Raw genomic sequence first — 18,579 nt, 5'->3', positions numbered from 1 at the left:
TGAAATCTGAATCAATTCCTTGTAGGAAAAGAAGACCAATTTCATGAGATCAGAGTTAACAAAGATGTATCAATTTCTTCCCTCTGTGGAGTAAAGAAATTAATAAAAACCACTATGCCAAAATTTAGCATTCCGGTTCTATCCTTTCATATTTCCTGAGTACACTTCCAGGAAGAAAATTTGTCAGTTGTTTCTAAGCAACATGTCAGGCAGTGTTGCACTTTTTCAGCTGACTCTAAAATATATAAATTTTTTTCACCTAAATAGTGAAGACACCTATGTTGAATGGTGGGTTAGTTCATAAAAGGCAGATTGATATCTGATTATTTTGGCTCCTCACAATGAGACTTATCTGAGAACACTGCTCATTAAAAACTCACACTGAAGTGAGAAAAAAAAAAGCTGAGATTAAGAAACAGTATGCTTTTAATATCTTACAGCACCTAAAATTGCCAATAAGTTTTTTAAAAAAAGATATTGTGTGCAGTAGAGCGTGTTTTTAAGTATGTACCTTTATCCTTATTAAGATATGTCAATTACTGAATACCTAACACGAGATGAATTGAAGAAAGGTCTGGAGGAAATTTTACAGATGTCCTAGTCATGAGAAACTTTGCAAAAAGCTTGTGAAGCTGCCCACAGATTTGAAGCTGTGAGAAATCCGAAATGCCATGGATGACTGTGAAGCTACTTAAAATTTCTGAGGTTAATGGACTGCATGGTAGAGATTATGAACATCTCTTTACTGCTCTGCTTTTACAGAACAGACTTTTCCTCTTCTAATAATGTTAATTATGAAGCATATGTATTCTGAGACAACATAATGGATGCTATTGTTCCATTTGTGAAAACACTTGATGTTTACCAGTGCTGGTGAGGGGCAGCATATTGCATAATTCTACTGTAATTAATTTTCTGTTGTACATAATACAGCACTGCTTCATATACACTTCTTTTGCATGCCAGTAGAACATCACTGTTTTCTTCTTCACATTAGGATACACAGTAAAAAACTATTCCCACTTTTATTGTAATCAGGAAATCAAAGTACACCTCATTCCATGCCTTCATTATTTTACAAAATGAGTGATGGCTTTCTTCAGCCTCACAAGTATTCTTTCTGAAGAAAATCAGCCTGATCTTCAATATCTGAAAGTTTCAAATTACTGTTTTTTTCTCCAACAGGTCTCCTATCTTTTTTTCCCCTGCAGAACTAATTTGGACCAAACAAAGACATAAGCAAACTTACCAAAGGTTTGGCACAGACATAAGTGCTGGTAAATGGCAACAGCTATGAAAAGTAGAGTTCTACATTCAAAACAGTCTTAACATTTACATCTTCACTTTTTTTCCTCTGGGAAACGTGGATGAGTGTCTTTCAGTTTGGTCCTGGACATGCAAATACAGCTATCTGAATAAAGACTACTGAAAATTAGTATTTTTCTGTTTTGGTGTTTTGTTCTTGTTGCCATGAGCAAATGAAGCCAGCAGACAAAAACCTCTTTCACTGACATACATCACAAAGTGCTTTCCACAGAAGAATAAATTTAATCAAATATCTGTTACCTCTATGCAGACAGATTTACTCTAAGATTTGAATAATTCCTATATTTTTACTGTTGTCCCCTCACCCCCATGTTATTGATTCTGATTGTGTGGGATGTTCCCCCACTTCTGCTTTGAACTGATGGAAATATTTGTAATTGAGGAGGATTGTTCAGTTACTATTATGGGAGCAAAGTTTAGAATACAGTAGGGATTGACTACACCTCACTACTTCAGGAGCTGAAGATCTCTTTTTCTCTGATGTGTAAATTGTACCAAATTCTAGCAGGTTCAAAGCTTAAGTAAAGTACATATTCTAAAAATTTTGTCTTTTGAGCTGCATTTAACCATTTCAGAAATACTGTGAATAAAACATTGCCTACCTCTGCCTTACAAGGAAGGAAGTATTGATTTGGAGACTAGTTCTTGAAGATATGCTCTACTGTTCATCACTCTGAGGTATTAAATTACAAAAAACCCTACAATGTTCTGTTCCCTCATGCCCATCCCTAACACACCGTTTTACAGAAGGCTTAAATTATTAATATTACAACAATAAAATTCACAGCTACTGTTCAGCTTCTTATTTGGTTGCTGGATAAAATTCTCTCCCTACAGTGGTGGGCATACTAATTACTCATGTGAACAGATTGGGTTAAAGACATACCTCACAAAAATGGTGGATATAGAAGAAGTGAAAATAATAGCTCAGGAAAAACATGGAAGCTCTCGATGCTAAGTATGCCTAAAGTGCTGCAATTGAGGAAGAACCCCATTGGGTGCTCCTTATGTTCTCACTGAATGTTTAGTTTTGGCTTCTTTCGAATGATCTGTCTACAAAGGAAAAAAGCAACCGAAGTGCAAGCTTTGTTTCCTGAACTGAGAAATATCTTTTAGCCTTTTACACACACACCTTTTGAAAATGTCTTTTTAATCCACAGTTCTATTTTGGCTTGGACTCAGGTTTCTGTGACACATCCTTGAAGTTGTTTTGGGTGGTGTATATAGATATATATATTTAGTTTAGTACTGGCTGAAGATTATCCTCTTTCCAGTGGTCTATGCAAGATGGATCCAGTCCCTGAAAAATACCTTTGTAATACAGAGACACCTACCCAATTTTATTATTTTCAGGGAAAAAAATTGTTTTCTGTGCCAGTAAGGCTTGTCTTGTCACCTCGTTTAGAAGGATGGTCCCATTAACCCTCATGATTTGGGAAGTATGAACAAAGGCTACTGTTGCTGTGAGTGCTCTTTTAGATAAGAGAGTGCTAAGAGTCTGCAAAGTGCAGGCTTAGTATCCCTTTCATTATTATTGTAGGTAGGTGTGCTCTTTAATGGGGCTCTATAGTGAAAAAATTCCCTTTTCTGACCCATTAGTCTACAGCTGCTGGAGATGTCCGGGTACCACCCTTCTTGACCTGGGGTCTGTGGCTGCTGTGACCAACACTATGGCATGGAATGGAGTAGCAGAAGAGGTTATTTCAGGGATTATTGGAAGGGACCTACAATGATTATCTGGGCCAACTATCTGACCAATTCAGGGCTGACCAAAAGTTAAAGAAGTTATTAAGCACAAGTGTGTGATTAAGGACCTGTGTACATATATATGTAACCTGTATACTTTCATTTTGAACTTGAAGCCAAACAGATTTTAACTACAACACTTCTCTGAAGGCATGAAAGGGCAACTATAAAAATGTGGGAATAATACAGTGTATGTAGAGTGTGTGATTATGGTCATATGTAACCTTTATTTTCCCTCCCTGTTGACCATATTGCACGTTGTCACTGCAGCTCAAGTTCAGAGACTGTGTTGTGTACCTAATGCTTCACAGTCATGCTGGAGTCATCACTAAGAGTTGAACACTGAAAGTTTTATGAGTTTATGTCAATGAATTCAAGAAGGTTATGCTAGGCCCAGGTGTATTTGGTGTTCAGAGCAACGCTTAGGGCAATCCCCTCAAACAAGGTAATTCTGCTGTCCTGAGCTAAGCAAAAGAAACTATTAATGTTCAATGTGAAGATTCAGAGGTAAGCTATGGGTTAGGAAATGTAGAAGCACACCTATTCGTTTAGTAGTTTTTGAATGCTAGGAAGTTAAAAGGTAGGAAAATGATTAAATGTTTACTGTTACCAGCACACAAGTATAATGTAATATGCCATTAATTTACCTTATTTGGTGGGGTTTTAAAGTTTCTCTCATAAAAACCAGTGATGTGAGACTTGTTTTCTGTGCTACCTTCTATGGAATCCTTAGTTGGAGGAGCTGTAGGACTCTGGGTCATATGAAAGTCATTGAGCTCTTCCTAGTAGCTAGAAAGTCTTTCATTTTCTTCTGTATTTATCTCGCAAATCTCCATTTCAGTTCTGTACTCAATTGATTCAAAGTCACCCAGGAGGCAGGAACAGGGTCTCCTAATTGGCAGCTGTTTCCCTGGGTGTTCTGAATCTGGATATAGGACTTGACTCTGTAGTTCTTGGAAATGTATGGCCTCTCCAAGCATCCATCTCATGAAATAGCAATGAAAGGAATATATTCACTAAGATATTTCAGGGGTTAAGTAATTAATGTTTTGAGTAGCTTAATGCAGAAGCACTTTGTTTGATTAAGTATTGATGTAATTCATTAGTTTAGGAATTTGATAATGTCCTTTGTGGGCTCCTGCTGTGGTTGTCAGAAGAAATCTGCTTGGCCTTCCCATGGGAGTACAAAGGACGTTGTGCCCTGAACACAGCTACAGCCCTTGCTTCAGTCTCTCCAAGAGAACAGGTCATATTAGCTGTTAACAAATTTCAGTTTAGTTGTAAAAATATTGGAACCCAGAGGAAATACTAATGCTACTCGGCAGGACTGTGTCCCTGACTGTTCATGGTTCAAAGCAACTTCCTGTTTTCCTAGCACTCCTCTTAATCCTTGGGGCTAATAGATCAGAAACCTATCTTAAAGTATACCTTCTATTATTCTTGATATATAGCATGCTGAAATAAAGCTATAGAAGATTCTACCAGGTCTCCCCATCTGGTTCTTTGCTCCACTTGGGCTACTTGGGAAATGCCAAAGGGATACAGAGAGGATCAGGCCCCATACCTGAATTCCCATCTAACTGCAGAAATAAAAATAGTTGTATGTGGTTGTGCAAATTTGTACACCTACACAATAATGGCTTAGTTTTTCAAGCTGCTCTTCCCCCTGAACATTGAAAATAAAACGCTACTTATAAATTCAGCGCTGACTGCATAATGTCTAGTAATCATACCAAGAGCAAGTATGGATCACTATCCTTTTACATTTCAGGAGTAAAGAGATCTCTCTGGTAAACAGATCTGTTCTTCAGCGAACAAAAGATAAAGTTGCAGTCCCTTGTGTGATAAACTCAGTAATCCTTTGTTTTACCAGACTCAGATTTTGGAGACAGCACCCTTCAATTACAGGGGCAAATGTACATTTGGATACAAAGAGTAGACAGTGAAGTGTAACTTTTGGTGAAAAAATAAGGCCTGCCCTGTTTTTTGTACACCTTAAAGAGAAAAGGGAAGAGGGATTATGTCTTAATACAGTGCAGACATATTTCTTTCAAACTGATAAACTTTTGAAAGTGTTATTGCTTTCCACCTTGATGTCACCACACTTACAAATGCCTCAAGTATTTTAGCCACAGGGATAGTTCTCTAATGCGTGAGAATCATGATTGTCTCACTGTAGGTGGGTAGTCACCCCTGAGCTTTAGACTTGGCCTATTCACCTATGCAAATGCTGAAACAGCTCTGTTTTTAACTTTTGTCCACTTTGAATCGGTCCACTTGCCATCATCTTCAGCTGTTAGCTCTCTGCCTGGTGGCTGGCATGATGGAGGCTGATTTCAGATTGTGGCTTCTAGATGCTATGGAAACAGAAATAAATATTCTTACCTTTTTTTTTAAATTTCATATTATGTAAGTGCATTAGTAACAATGCATGGCACAGGGAACGCAGTAATCGAATGTGCTGTGCAGAGCTTTCTCTTTGTTGCTTAGCAATTAAATGTATGCACGTAGCAGCAGCACTGACAAAAATGCTAATAAAAGGTGACAAGTTATATCTCCAGAAAAAATTATACAATTAAGAAAAAAACATCCGACAAGATACAGGAGGAGCAGCAAATGGTACATATGGATAGATCTTGTCCCTCCTGAAGGCAAGATCTTCAGGTGCTGACCACTAGAGGGGCTGAGATGATGGGAATAGAAGGTATCCACATTTATAGCATGGGCTACAGACACACAGTTGTGCAAACATCATGGTAAGGCTTTCTGTTGTTGTTGATGTTGTTTCTTTATTATTTGTTCATATTTTTATCTGTAAAATGTCTAGAAACATGTTTTGTTTCCTTTGTTTCATTTTTCTCCTCAGCGTTCAGGTTTGCAGATTTTTCACAGCATTTCTTTCTATCGAATTTCTGACTTTCCTAGCAGATGCTTGTGTCACAGTGTAAGATTTTATTTATATAACATGATGTAATCTATCATGCTAATGTAAATAGAATTCTCTATAAAACTGGTTCTTTAAGAATACCAAACTGCTTTTATTTATTTATCTATTTATTTATTTATTTATTTATTTTGAATTCAGAGTAAATATGAAGCAGAGGAACTGCACTGTAGGTTGCAATTCTCAAAAAAGCCCCGCATTTAAAGACTCCTTTCCTTGTGAGATTTGTATGTTTAACCTTTCACTCCTCTCTTACCTTTAGTCTTCTTCTAAAATCTGTGTCACTTGTGTTGTACCCAGGCAGTGCACTGCTGCTTGGACTGGTTAATACTGATTGTACACTTGCTTTGCTGCGGATAAACATAGTCATCAGGGTTTTTTAGAGCTTTTTCCAAACCGGTTTGACACATTATTGCATGAAATTCTTTTTACTACATTCAAAGAATCATTTACAGGCTCAAAGTAATTACTCTTAAATCATTTATCAATGTCTGTGGTATTTAGCAAATATTTCTAGTTATGTGGAGGATTTAAATAGTTTTTCTTCTAACAATTCTTTCCAGCATTTCAGAGCTTTTCCTCATTAGATTTCTGCTCACCAAAGTGCTGATTCTGCACTTGACAGTCTGCCTGCATAGTGAATTGCAGGATCTGGGCCCAATTTTGATCTATTTATACTGTAGTCCATTTCATTTTAACTGAATGCAAGTACTAATTTGGCTTTACTTGCTTTCAGCATTATCTCAAGTTGTGCCAAATCATCAGACAGCCCATTTGGAGTTTGGCGGACTTTGCTGAAGCTCCTACATTTTTGGTCAAGTGCTATCAAACAAAAGCAGTCTAACTCCTGGCTCAGTTCAACAATTCCAGTTCTCTGTCCTGTGCTTTAGCAAATAAGATGGACTCTGAATCAGTGCAGATCAGGTTGCATTCTGTGTTAATAAAATGAATCAAACTTCTTTTAATTCATGTATTATACCTCTTAAGAAATAGAAAGGAAAACGTACAGTAAAAATAATAATTAAAATTCGGAACATTACTTGACTTCTTTTCCCTGGCTTCTTTATGAGTGCGTTGATAGAACAGTGGTTCAGATAACTCTGCACGAAGAGCAGTGCTGTCATATGATGCAAACAGCAAAACGCTATTCAGTGAGATTTTTTTAGCTAGTCCACCTTATGTTCACTTCACTTGTTCTGTTTTTTTTCCAAAAACAAGTCTTTTAGCATTAGTTAAGGAGGCAGGAATTATCTCATACAGATGAAACTATATGTCAGCCCCAAACCAGCTTGGATAAGGAAATGATAGTGTAAGATAGAAAGGAAGGAGAAGAGCAACAGATCATTGTGCTGAAATATATTGTGTGCATTTAGTTGTGATCTTTTTAACAGATATTTTACAACTTGTTCAGGACACTGAATCAAACATCCAGAAAAGGAAAGATTGAATCCACTGGGATGAGATAAAATAAAATTTCCCTGCTTTCTCTCTTCCCTCTTCCTCCTACTCCAGTAAATGCAATCATGGCAAAAGCTTTGAGAGAATCACTTTGATTTGTGAAATACTTTTCTCCAAAGGCTGCATTTTGAAAGCTATTTCCAAATAAGCCTGTGCTATCCAGAAGCAACAGAAGTATTTCATGCTCTAGAAAGATTTTTTTAAACATATTTATGTATGCCTTCCTTCCCACATTACCTGTAATGACATGAAAACACGGTGTGTGCATATGTGTATGTATGTATGCATGTATGCATATAAAATGCAATGGGAAAAAGCAAATACTGTATAAAATTGTCTACTTAAATGTCTGCCTGAAAATGTATGCAGTATATTCTTTTTTAAGTAGCCTCCTCCTGGTAGTACCTTCACTCAGATTCTCACCATTCCCATGTAGTGTTCTGTAAATACCCTGTGAGAATGACTAGCAGGGAGGATGATCTTGCATAACAGGCAGCTGACTAATTTAGACCAGGAACATTGATCTACAATGACTGAAATAGTCCCAGTCTTCTTCCGATTTCAACATTTGAAGTTTTGGCATCACACTCATGGATACTTGTATAGTTCAATCTCCGGAAGTCACTGTTCATATATTTTACCACTTTCAGGTGGATCAAGGAAGGGATAAACCATTCTGAATATCACAGAAATGATGGGATTTTGTGTGTCATATGTGTTCCCAGGACACAGAGAAGGCTATGTTAAAGTTTTGTAAACTATCTCTGCCCTATACCACTTCTTTAACATATACCACAGCAGACCATCTTTTTCATTTTCTCAGCATGCTACCTTGCCTTCCATATTTTATTCACCTTTCTGAACACTGTATCTTGACCTAAGCTGTTCTTGTCTTTTATCCATTTAGATTAATTCATGTTTTCATAAAAAGACTATCTCCAAAGACTTATTGAAATAATGAAAGTCTGAGGTCCATCTCTTACCTGTATTTTCTTCAGTTTGGACCACCCAGGTAAAGCCTGGGACTGGGACTGTGAGGTACGCTCCAGAGGTACACTAATTGTGCAGTTTTTGTGGCCACATAGGACACTGGTTTTTGAGACATTGATTTAAATTAGTGCTGAACACTGCAAAGCCAAACACCGCAAAGAGGCAGGACTTGCTTGAGGACTGGTCTGTTCTGGGTCTGAAGCCAAGGGTTGAAGCTGATCTTGCAAGGTGTCAATGTCTTTGAGCACAAGTGATTGCTAATCACTAGAACTGCTTGGAGGTCAGCTCTGGTGTTTTCATTTGATTGATACTCAACTCTTCCCATGGGTGTTTTTACAGATTCAGTGCCATTGTATGTGTGTGTATTGGCAAACACATGTGAGAGTCCACTGGGATTTTTCTTTGACACCATTGAGCTTTCTCTCCATCCATCCTCTTGCACTTCTCTTAGAAGAGACCTTAAAAAACTTCCAGTGTGCTACATAAATAGACACACATCTTATATTCTCTGCTACCACAAAAATATGATTCATCACTGCCACTAATTTTGTTGTGAATAACAGCAAACTGGATCTGAATTCCTACAGTAGGAAGAAGTCAGGAAAGAAATGACTGTGTAGTTTGCTGGTTTTGTTTTAAGCAGTGAATCTCTTAAAATAAACAATTCTTCATGAAATATATGCCCTTAAAAAAAAAACCCAGACAAAACCTAGAACTGCAAAATCTATTGCTTCTGCTTCTATTCATTTAGATCTATACTCTCATTGCAAAAACACATTTTAAATGAATAAAACACAGAAAAAGAACAGGTTAACAAATGGGCAGCCAGTTGTGCAATAATTTTTATAGGAAAAGGGACATTAATTTTTTCTCTAGCCTCCATCCCCACCAGTATGTCTTGCTTACACTAATTAGCTCAGCAGTTTAAATCTTAAATTGGTTCCGATTAACTACTTATACCTAACTTTCAGAAGACATCGTTATGGAAAAGGTAAACTTGTTTGAGTCTAAATTTTCTTCCTCGCTAACAAACACCAGAAGAAAGTAATCGGTAAAATTTAGGACACTATTGTATAATATATGAGTAATCTGAGAAAATGTAATGTGTAGACAGCAGTCTTTCCTTGCTGTGCTGTTGCTCAGATACACAGCTTGTCTGAATCTAAATATATTGATTTATAAAAAGTGCATGTTTGGTGATACATACCCCATGAGCCTGAAAAACAGTGAACAGGAAGAATAATATTGATATAACTCGTTGTGTATTTGAATAAGCCCTTATAGGAGTACAGTAAGCTACAATGGAGTTAAGCTTTTAAAATTACGTTGCAATACATGTTTTGGCCTGTGACTAGGAGCAAAGGGCATTCAGAGACATCTACTCAAAGCCTTTTTCTTTTAATCCTCATCAGTGCAGAAGAGGAGCTCTTCTGTGAGAATAGCTTGGCACAGAGGCCACATCCCAGCAATGGAGACGATGAAGTTAGACTTGCATATGATTTTTAAAGTGTGTGATTTGGTGTTCTTGGGCTCCGTATCAGTGTTAGTATGTGGCTGGAGATATTTCTTAATTGACGGACGGAAAAGAATAGTCTGTTCTTTTTTTCAGTAGACAAGGCCTTTGCAACAAAAAGGACTATAAACATCCTAATTGAAAATTATTTTTTAAAACATTTCTTTAACTTCATATTAACCACCGGTGCTCTGTTTTGTACTGAATGTAGATGTGTTTATCAAGATATTAGGGGGAAATACTTTGGCTGTGTATTTCTCATTGAGACACTAGTGGTAAAGGAGTTCAGGAACCCTTTGCCTGTGGGACCCATTTGTGTCACCAGAATGACAGTAAGCCTTAAATCTGTGTCATTTTATGGATGCCACAAAATCAATCTGGCAGGCTTGGCATGGGAGACCGTTCAAGAAGTGGGTTTCAGGGAAAGATCAGTTTTATTTTAACTGCTCAGCCTTTGCAGAAGGTGAAGTGGATGGGGCTTTCTCCCTCCTGCCAGACAGCCCTGCCCAGGGGACAGCAGCTTGGAATGCTATTTTGAGTAGGTGCTTACTTGTGAAGAAAAATAGATATTTCTTTCAGTCGCAATGATGCCATTTCACTAGCTGAGAGGATATTTGCCTCTAGATGGAGCTGTCCACTTGCGTTACAGCGGAGCTGCTGCAAGCATAAAGTCTCAAAGGTGCAATATCTCTGGAAGGCTGGTCAGCAGAGCCCTGAAGCTAACCAGGTGTCTGGCTCAAGCGTGGCAGTGGGTAAAAACTACAAATTCTCCTCTACCTTTCTTATAGACGTGGGGATGGCAGAATAGGCTGAAGGGCAGATTTCCTTGTTTACAGCATAGACTTTTATCCCCGCTCCCATCTCCCTGGATATTTTCTTTCCGGCTTTCTCTGCTCCCTCTCCTTTTTCACCCCTTGCAGCTTACTTTGCCTCTTGGCATCTTCGAGGCCTACTGAAGTCTCTTGTTCCTCAGCATCTTCATTGCCTCCTTAAATCCATCCACCAGCTGTATTCTATAAGAAAATGACTTTTTTATAGCTGTGTTTTCTTTTACTGTGTACTCAATTGCTGTGATTGTAAATCTGCACTATATTTGTGCTTTAGGTAAAGTTGGGCCATGTCTTCTATGTGCTTCAGCTTGGAATGATTTCTAAAGCATAACTCATAGCTTTACAGGTCATTTGATCCCTAATTTGGATTAATTTAATCTGAGCAAGGTCTATGCTCAATTTAAATATTGTCCCATTATAAATTATCTCATTTATGGGATAAGATGCTCTTCCATAGCTTATAATGCTGCAGCTGAACACCTATAGGAAGCCATATTTAGGTCTGACTGCTGGGTTCCCAAGAAGCTGGGACAGTGAATTTTCATTGTACTGGGTATATGTGTTCCCAAACAGAAGAAAATGTGTTTCTGTGCCAACCAGCTTGTAACATATTTTAAGTAGCATGATGTGACATACTTAATAGTTAGTATAGAGAGGTCAATTTATTTTTTTGGCATTTCTCCCAGGAAATAAGACAGGAGCACAAGTAAGTAGGCAAGCGCAACAGAAAACAGCTTAAAAGTCAGAGTAGCACTCTACCAATAAATGTCAGCCTTTTGGTGTACTCTTCTTCCACATCTGCACAGGTTTTATAAACTCCTACTAAACTGCTATTCTATTTTTGTCAAAACCTGGACACGTGCATTTACTAAGACTTCATCAAAAGAAAAATGTTTTCCACTTTCTCATTTACACTGAAAAATTTTGAACAGAGAACTGTTCAATATTTTCTATGACTTATATAGAAATTGCTGATTATTTTAAACCAACACCTGAGTCCCTTGAACTTCTGGGAAGTACTTTCCTCCTCCCTCTTTAATGCATCTAGGTTCCATGCATGGAAATGATACATGAAAAGTTACCACTGCTGGTTTGTTGTTTCATGTGATATTTAATGCATTAGCAAAAGTTTGTTATTCTGAGAGATTACAGGGAAAAGCTTTATTTTTCAGTTCGGTTAAGAAAGTAATGATATGACAGACAGTATTCTGAGTTCAGACTTCCAACTAGACCAGGTTGGACATCTGGTCTGAATATACCCTACCAACTAAAGAGTCAGTATCAAGTTCAATTTGCGTATCTATCTTTTAAGAAAGTATTTATGATTTTGGGAAAGCTCCATCTGTTACTTTTGGGGGTGTTGCTTGAGTCCTTGGGGCTAGCAATGCTAGAAGAAATTATGTAGATTTGGGTGTTGAGGGGACTATATATCAGCAGCACGAATAAGCCTCTGATGATGATGCATTTCTACAAACCATAGCTAAAGTTCAGTGTAAGTCCTGCTTAAGGTTCCAAGTATTTTACCTGCATGTCCTGTATGCAGTGAGCACTGTGCCCTTCCTGAAAAAGGGGAAAAAGATTCTCAGTGAAAGGACCTCAGTGAGTGTGTTGAAGAGTAATATTAAGAGCTTTCACCTATAGGGATCATCAGCAAAATCACATCCAGGAAAAAGAAAGGAAAATAACTGAACTGATAAAGAGTGCATTGATATCTGTCAGATATGTAACCTGGTGACTAAAAGCAACTAGCCGTAAGAAGGTATTGAGGTGAAAAGAGGAAACATAGGCTACTTAAATGTAGGAGGAGTGGCGATGGTGGTTCAGGCAGGTTGTCTAAATAACCAGCTACAGCAGGGAGCAAAATCACTCAGTGTGCTGGGAGGAACTTAAGTGAAAATCTACCTGAAGTAAAAGGATAAAACTAAGAAATGGTTTTTGGTGACTGTTGAGGACACAGCCACTGGACACATTTTTAAAGAACTTGGTATACTGCATGACAGTGAGTTCAGAAAATATTACAGGCTCTAGCCAGTTTGATGTTTATGTAAGAATACTGAAAGGAAGAATCATGCTGATTGCTATAAGACAAAGCAAACAAAAAAAAAAATCAGTTTTACGTATGGCTGTTTCTTATTAGAATAGGCAGGGAATTTAACCATGGAAGATAAACTTTTAATTTTCTTAGTACTGGAAAGATTTACAATAATATTAAGCATATTCATCTGAATTTGCCTTCCTAAATCCTCAGCTAGTGTCTCTCCTCTGGCATCCTGTATAGCGTTTTCTTGCTTTCAGCTTTATACTGGCCAAGAGCAGACAGCTGTTCCACACACACTGCTGAAGCTGGGGTCTACAAAGCATTTCCACTGCAAGGCTTCTCCTGCAATAATTGTTCTTATACACAGATGCATGATAATATGCCTCAGCTCAGAGTCTATACTTAAACAGATAAAAGCAGCACAGCTAAGACGTTTATAAACCAAAGAGATTATTTTTTTTGTCTGAATAATTTTGGTGCATTTGGTGAATTTTAATGCTTATGGAAATGAATGATTTTATTGGAGGCAAAGAAAGTGTAGGCAGTAACCATAGTGACTTCTACACATATCAGCTTTGCCAGTGTGCTTCAGTTCTAGACCGCAAAATCCTAGATATCAAACATTTGTATGTCCTTATTGGAAAATCACAATGAAGGGTTGATGCAGGGATGTTATTGTCCTTTCATAAAAAACTAGAATCACAGGAACAAAACAATCATTTGCCAAGTTTCTCACTAAGGTCAAATCTAAAATGTGAAAGCATTAAAGGGTGCCACTGTGAATATTAATGTTGTTGCTGATGTTTTCTTTTGCATGCTGGCAGGGTTAAATAACCTATCAGTGATACCCTCATTTTTGTGATATCATTTTCTGGCCCTCAGCCACCCTTAAAGAAGACCCAGTTTACAGATATACTGAGATAATCTTTTCTAAACTACTGCTGGAGGATTTTACTTCTTCCTCCATTCTATTGTTAATGAGTAATCTTGCACACATTGTATTTCTGCAAGAAACATAAAAGATTATAGAAATATTCTACTGAAAGAATATTTCTACTATTTTGTTTGCTATGGCTGAAATTGCTTGACTATTTTTAGCAGTCATGCTAAACAGTCATTTCACTGCACATTTCAACTGCTACACTTATGTTACAAGCCTCTGGATTTATTCAAGCTAAAAAAAAGATATTAGAATTTGTAGTACATGTCAGCTTGGAAACTTTCTTTTGGGATGGGAGTGAGGTTCCCTGAAATGAAAATTTAGGCTGATAGAGGAGGCAGAAGATCTAACTGCTATTATATAAAATTGTTATATATTTGAGTATCGAATATTACAATATTGAGTATTTTATAAAATTTCATTAATGTATTCAGCATTTTTTATAACAAAGAAGCAGTTTCTTTGTCCCATATTGTGAATATTTTTTTCTTTAAAAAAAGGAAGCATTAAATATAGTTTATTTTGTTTCTAAAAGACGAATTCAATTATTTTCTAAAAGAGGCCTTGTAAAGGTTGTGAGAAATCAACATACATTGTTGATTATTTGGCTGTGTGTAAATACATGCATCTGTTTACCTTTATTCTTTAAGTTGGCATGTAAGATTGAAGAGAATTTGCATCAAAATGTATTTTTAATGTATATTGTGGCATCCAGTGTACTACTTTTCCTTCCATTGTCCTTGTACCATGCTTTTATATCTAGCTCAGATTTGGAACTGCAGAAAGGTCGTTTAAATGCTATAGGCTTTTCCACCTTCTCAAAACTCACCAGTGATACACTCTTACTTTAGAGTTTGACTTTTCAAATTTGTAGGGGAAAATCCTGGTTCTTGTTGAGCTGTTGCACAGGTATGAAATAGGGTCTCAGAAGAAGAGCCCTTCAAGAGGCTTCTGTAAAACAGGTGGTAACAATCAGTCCTTGCTTTGAAGACCTTGCAATTTATTTAAACAAAACAAAAAGACTTTGTTTTCCTGATTGTATTTCAAGTGAATGTGACAAGCTAGGTGTGTTTGTCTGAATGGTTTTGTTGGGATTAATTATACCAAGATGCTCAAAAACAGCAATGAGTAACACTGAGCCCTATATTTTTTTCCCTAAGAGCTAAATCATTCCAACTCACTTAACTAATGTATTGATTGACTTTATCGAGTCCGTAATAGTTCTGAGTTTATGAGCTGTGATGCCTGGAAATGGATTAGTGGCAGTGCCTATGATGAGATATGGCCAGAAGACGACTGTTTTGTCTCTTGGCAACATGTGAGGTTACAGAATTTGACTTTGTTTCACCTTCAGAACAAAGCTTGTCATCCCAGATCACTCTGTATCAGCCACAACAAGGACCTGAACATGATGTCAAACCTCACAGAATGTTTTGACTTGAAAAAATCCAAACCCTGGTACTTCAGCTGTTGCAGCACAGGATACAGTTAATATTGGGTTTACGTAGTTGTAATATTTGTATACTGGAGGTACAATGCAAAGATTATGTGAAGCAGAATTTTACTTACACACTAGACACTCTAGACTACATTGTTATTATTAGCAAATAATCAAGAAATGTTAATGAGACCTTGTAGGCTGTCTCTTTCTCCTGGCTATGACTTGCAGAAAGTGCTTCCACTTCGAGCCTCACTGTGTGAGGTGCCTCCTTTGGACTCACCAGACCCTGAGAAAGCCTTTGAATTATCTGCAGCTGCTGTCACATGTCTCTCTCCTCCTTCCCCAAAATCTTGTTTATCGGCTTTTGCTTTTTGCTAGTGATTTTTCTTGGTTTCTTTATGCAAAGCCAAATCTCAACGTCTAGTCTTCATGTTCCCTGGACTAAAACCTCAGATCCTCCTTTCCTCTTCAAACAGAAGATCAGCTTGTATTATAGGTGAAGAATTTATTTTTCTAATTATTTTACTTTCTTTTTTTTTAAAGATGTGTCTTTATATATATATATATATATATATTTATTTATTTATTTAAACTCAATACAGAAGTAAGGAGAGGAAATCGTATTGATAATTATTTCCAGGAATTCAGACTTACCATTTTAGTTGGGATATTTTTGACTTCAAGGTGTATAACTGGATAAGGCTCAATGAGAAGCTTGAGAAGCTGGTAGTTTCAGTACTTACCAATATCTTATTAATTTTACTACCTTTGGCTGAGCATAAGCAAATGGCAAGCTTTTTGCTGTACAGATTTCACATGTGTAGAAAGATATTGTACCTCTGTTTGAATTCCCTAACACATAAGAGCAAACTATTCCTGGTTGTTTACACTGCTCTGTGCAAACATGCAAACATTTACGCCATGAGTTTAAGATGGAAAACCTCAAACCAAGAAATTCCAGTCTTTGCCACTGCTGTCTTTGCATTTCATTATTGTCATCAGTGATGGAAGTTCAAGCTTCAGATAAAATGAATGTTTTCCTTCCTTACACACAGCTGATATAAGCATGTCATAAACCTGCAGTCCCATCTCAGTGTTTTCCCTGAAATGCTGCTTACTAATCACATTTACAAACTGCCAATACAACTGTAGTACTTGAAGATGTATTAGGTACTCCACCTTGCCAAGGGACAACAGGTTTCTTGATGTGAGATGTGTTCATCTTCAAGTCATTCCTCTTTGTTATATTTTTTCCATAGTTTCTAGAATGATTTTTATAGAGCTGCACCTTCGGTTTTGTCATGGAGTCTACTGGTCATCCTTCAAAGACATCAGAAATGCATAAAATCTAAAACCAGATAGTAAAAAATTGTCTCACATCACTTTTTGTCTATTTCAACATAGAAAAATGGGAAGGAGAACGAAAGGGGGAAGGGGAAGTCAAGACAAGGAACACAGGACTACAAGTGAAAGAACTGTGTTTAACTCGAGACATAGATCAGTAAACAAAAAGATAGAAAGATTAAAGACTGTTATTTTTCACAAGTCACTAGTAACTACTTTTACTCAAAACAAGAATGCTCAGAAAGCCTACAGTAACATTCTCAGACTAGTGGCTTCTGAAGCAATGTTACCTGAGAAAAATTTTGTAGGTTTGGTAAAAATAATGCCCCCATTATAAAGTTTGTTAAAATTAAATAGTGGAAAGTTGAGAAGCTTCTTAACTGCTCCCTATCTACAGGGAGACCAGGTGTTTACTGTTTCTTTTTCATTTCCTGTAAAAATTTTGAGATACCAATTTCTTGAGTACATTCTTAAAATGCTACTGCAAAGAAAAGGCTGGAAGCTCTGCAAACAAAAAAAAGAAAGGGTAGGCTATTAAAAGCCTCTAAATTAAGCCCTCCGGAGAAGTTGGTAAGAAGCAAAAAGTGAAATTTTTGAAGGAAACTAATTTTCTTTAAAAGAAGACATTAATGATATATTTTTTGATGTTACTATTGGTATATGGTCTTTCAGTCTGGATCCCTTTCCCCCCATGGCGTGGGGCAGCCCAGTTCTAGTTCCATTTCCATCTGAGGAACCATTCTGACGTCTTGAAGGATGGGGAAAGGGAACTTTAGCGCCAGGGGTTTCTTCAGGCCCTGAGCCTGGAGGGGAGAGGTGCCCTCCCCTCTCTCCACCCACGTGGCTCCATGGCTGGCACAGAGACAGCACACCAGGAGTGGAGAGGAGGCAAGAGAGAGTTTATTGTTGGGGGTGTTACATTTATAGGCTTAGGAGGATTCACAGAGTAACCAATTACAGGTTGCAGGAAGAGGTTAACAACCAATAGGGAGAGGTTAAAAGGGGCCAATGAGAACACCTCAGGATATCTTCTCAGGACATTCTTGCATGGGATAACACTTGTCCTGGGGGGTGTTGGGAAGAAGAAAGCATGAGTTAGCAAAGAGACTACAAAAAGCCATTTTGAAACATGTTTAAACCACAGTTTTCTCATATACTGCAGATTTCCTGCCACATTTCAGGATTATCTTTGTTGTTATTGCTCTTCTTCAACACTTGCATTGAAGGGCAGCCGGATGCTTTTGCAGTCTTGCCTCCAAATGAGTGAGGAATTGTTGTTCGCTAAGCTGTCCTGCTCACAGATGCATCTTCCACTTTATCAATATCAGAATTTATGACATCCTAACCTGGAAGAACCCTCTTTTTTCATGTCACAGGTTTATGACCATACCATAGCTTTGCTCTTTGACCTTCAATGAAAAAAACTATCTCAATAAGTCTCCTGTCTGCCAATGGGAATATTTTGTCACAATAGCCACAATTTATAGAGAATCCTTATCTGAAATGCTCAGCGAGTTAAATTTTTGGACTACAAGGATGAAGCCTACCAACCTCTCTGGAAAACCATCAGGCATCCTACAGTATGGAGGTCTATGATAGAAGAAAGTATTTACTTACTGCTTATATTAAATTATTTTGTACAACCCTTTGTACTATAAGTGTTTCAATACAGCTGCCTTTCACAGCAATGGGGAGTTGCACTGAAAAGGAAATGACTTAGTAAAATACACAGTTTCAAAGACAGAATGACATCAAGTGGAACTTTTTACCCTTTTCTTCCAATCTCAAGAAAAATTATAACTTATGTAGAAGGGACACTAGATGCAAATCATGGTCACCCCTTATTGATCAACATTTTTGTTTTTGAAAACCAAAGCAAAGCCCCTCTTAAAAAAATTTAAAATTTCTGCTCTCAATTATTTTAGCATTCATATGGAAATGAAAATTATGTGGTTTCCTATCAGAAAATGTAATTTTTTATTTGGCAGATTTTTTTTTACACCTGTATT

At 37.3% G+C, this 18,579-nt stretch overlaps 1 protein-coding gene across 8 annotated transcripts in view; it reads left to right on the top strand.

The window, feature by feature from the left end:
* DLGAP2 (DLG associated protein 2) overlaps positions 1-18,579 on the top strand; it is a 399,013-nt gene that overhangs the window by 48,617 nt on the left and 331,817 nt on the right. The window contains exon 1 of one of the 8 annotated variants that reach the window (XM_027640970.1): positions 5,709-5,828. The exons of the other annotated variants lie outside the window; for them this stretch is intronic. The gene's annotated coding sequence lies outside the window, so the exon portion shown is untranslated. Of the gene's footprint in view, positions 1-5,708; positions 5,829-18,579 lie in introns of those variants that run through there. 8 annotated transcript variants of the gene reach the window in all.

Source organism: Corapipo altera, unplaced genomic scaffold (genome assembly GCF_003945725.1).
Source record: "Corapipo altera isolate COAL_440 unplaced genomic scaffold, ASM394572v1 46, whole genome shotgun sequence".
Lineage (NCBI taxonomy): Eukaryota > Metazoa > Chordata > Aves > Passeriformes > Pipridae > Corapipo > Corapipo altera.
The sequence above is the reverse complement of the archived record's forward strand: the minus strand, read 5'-3'. Positions and strand labels throughout refer to the sequence as shown.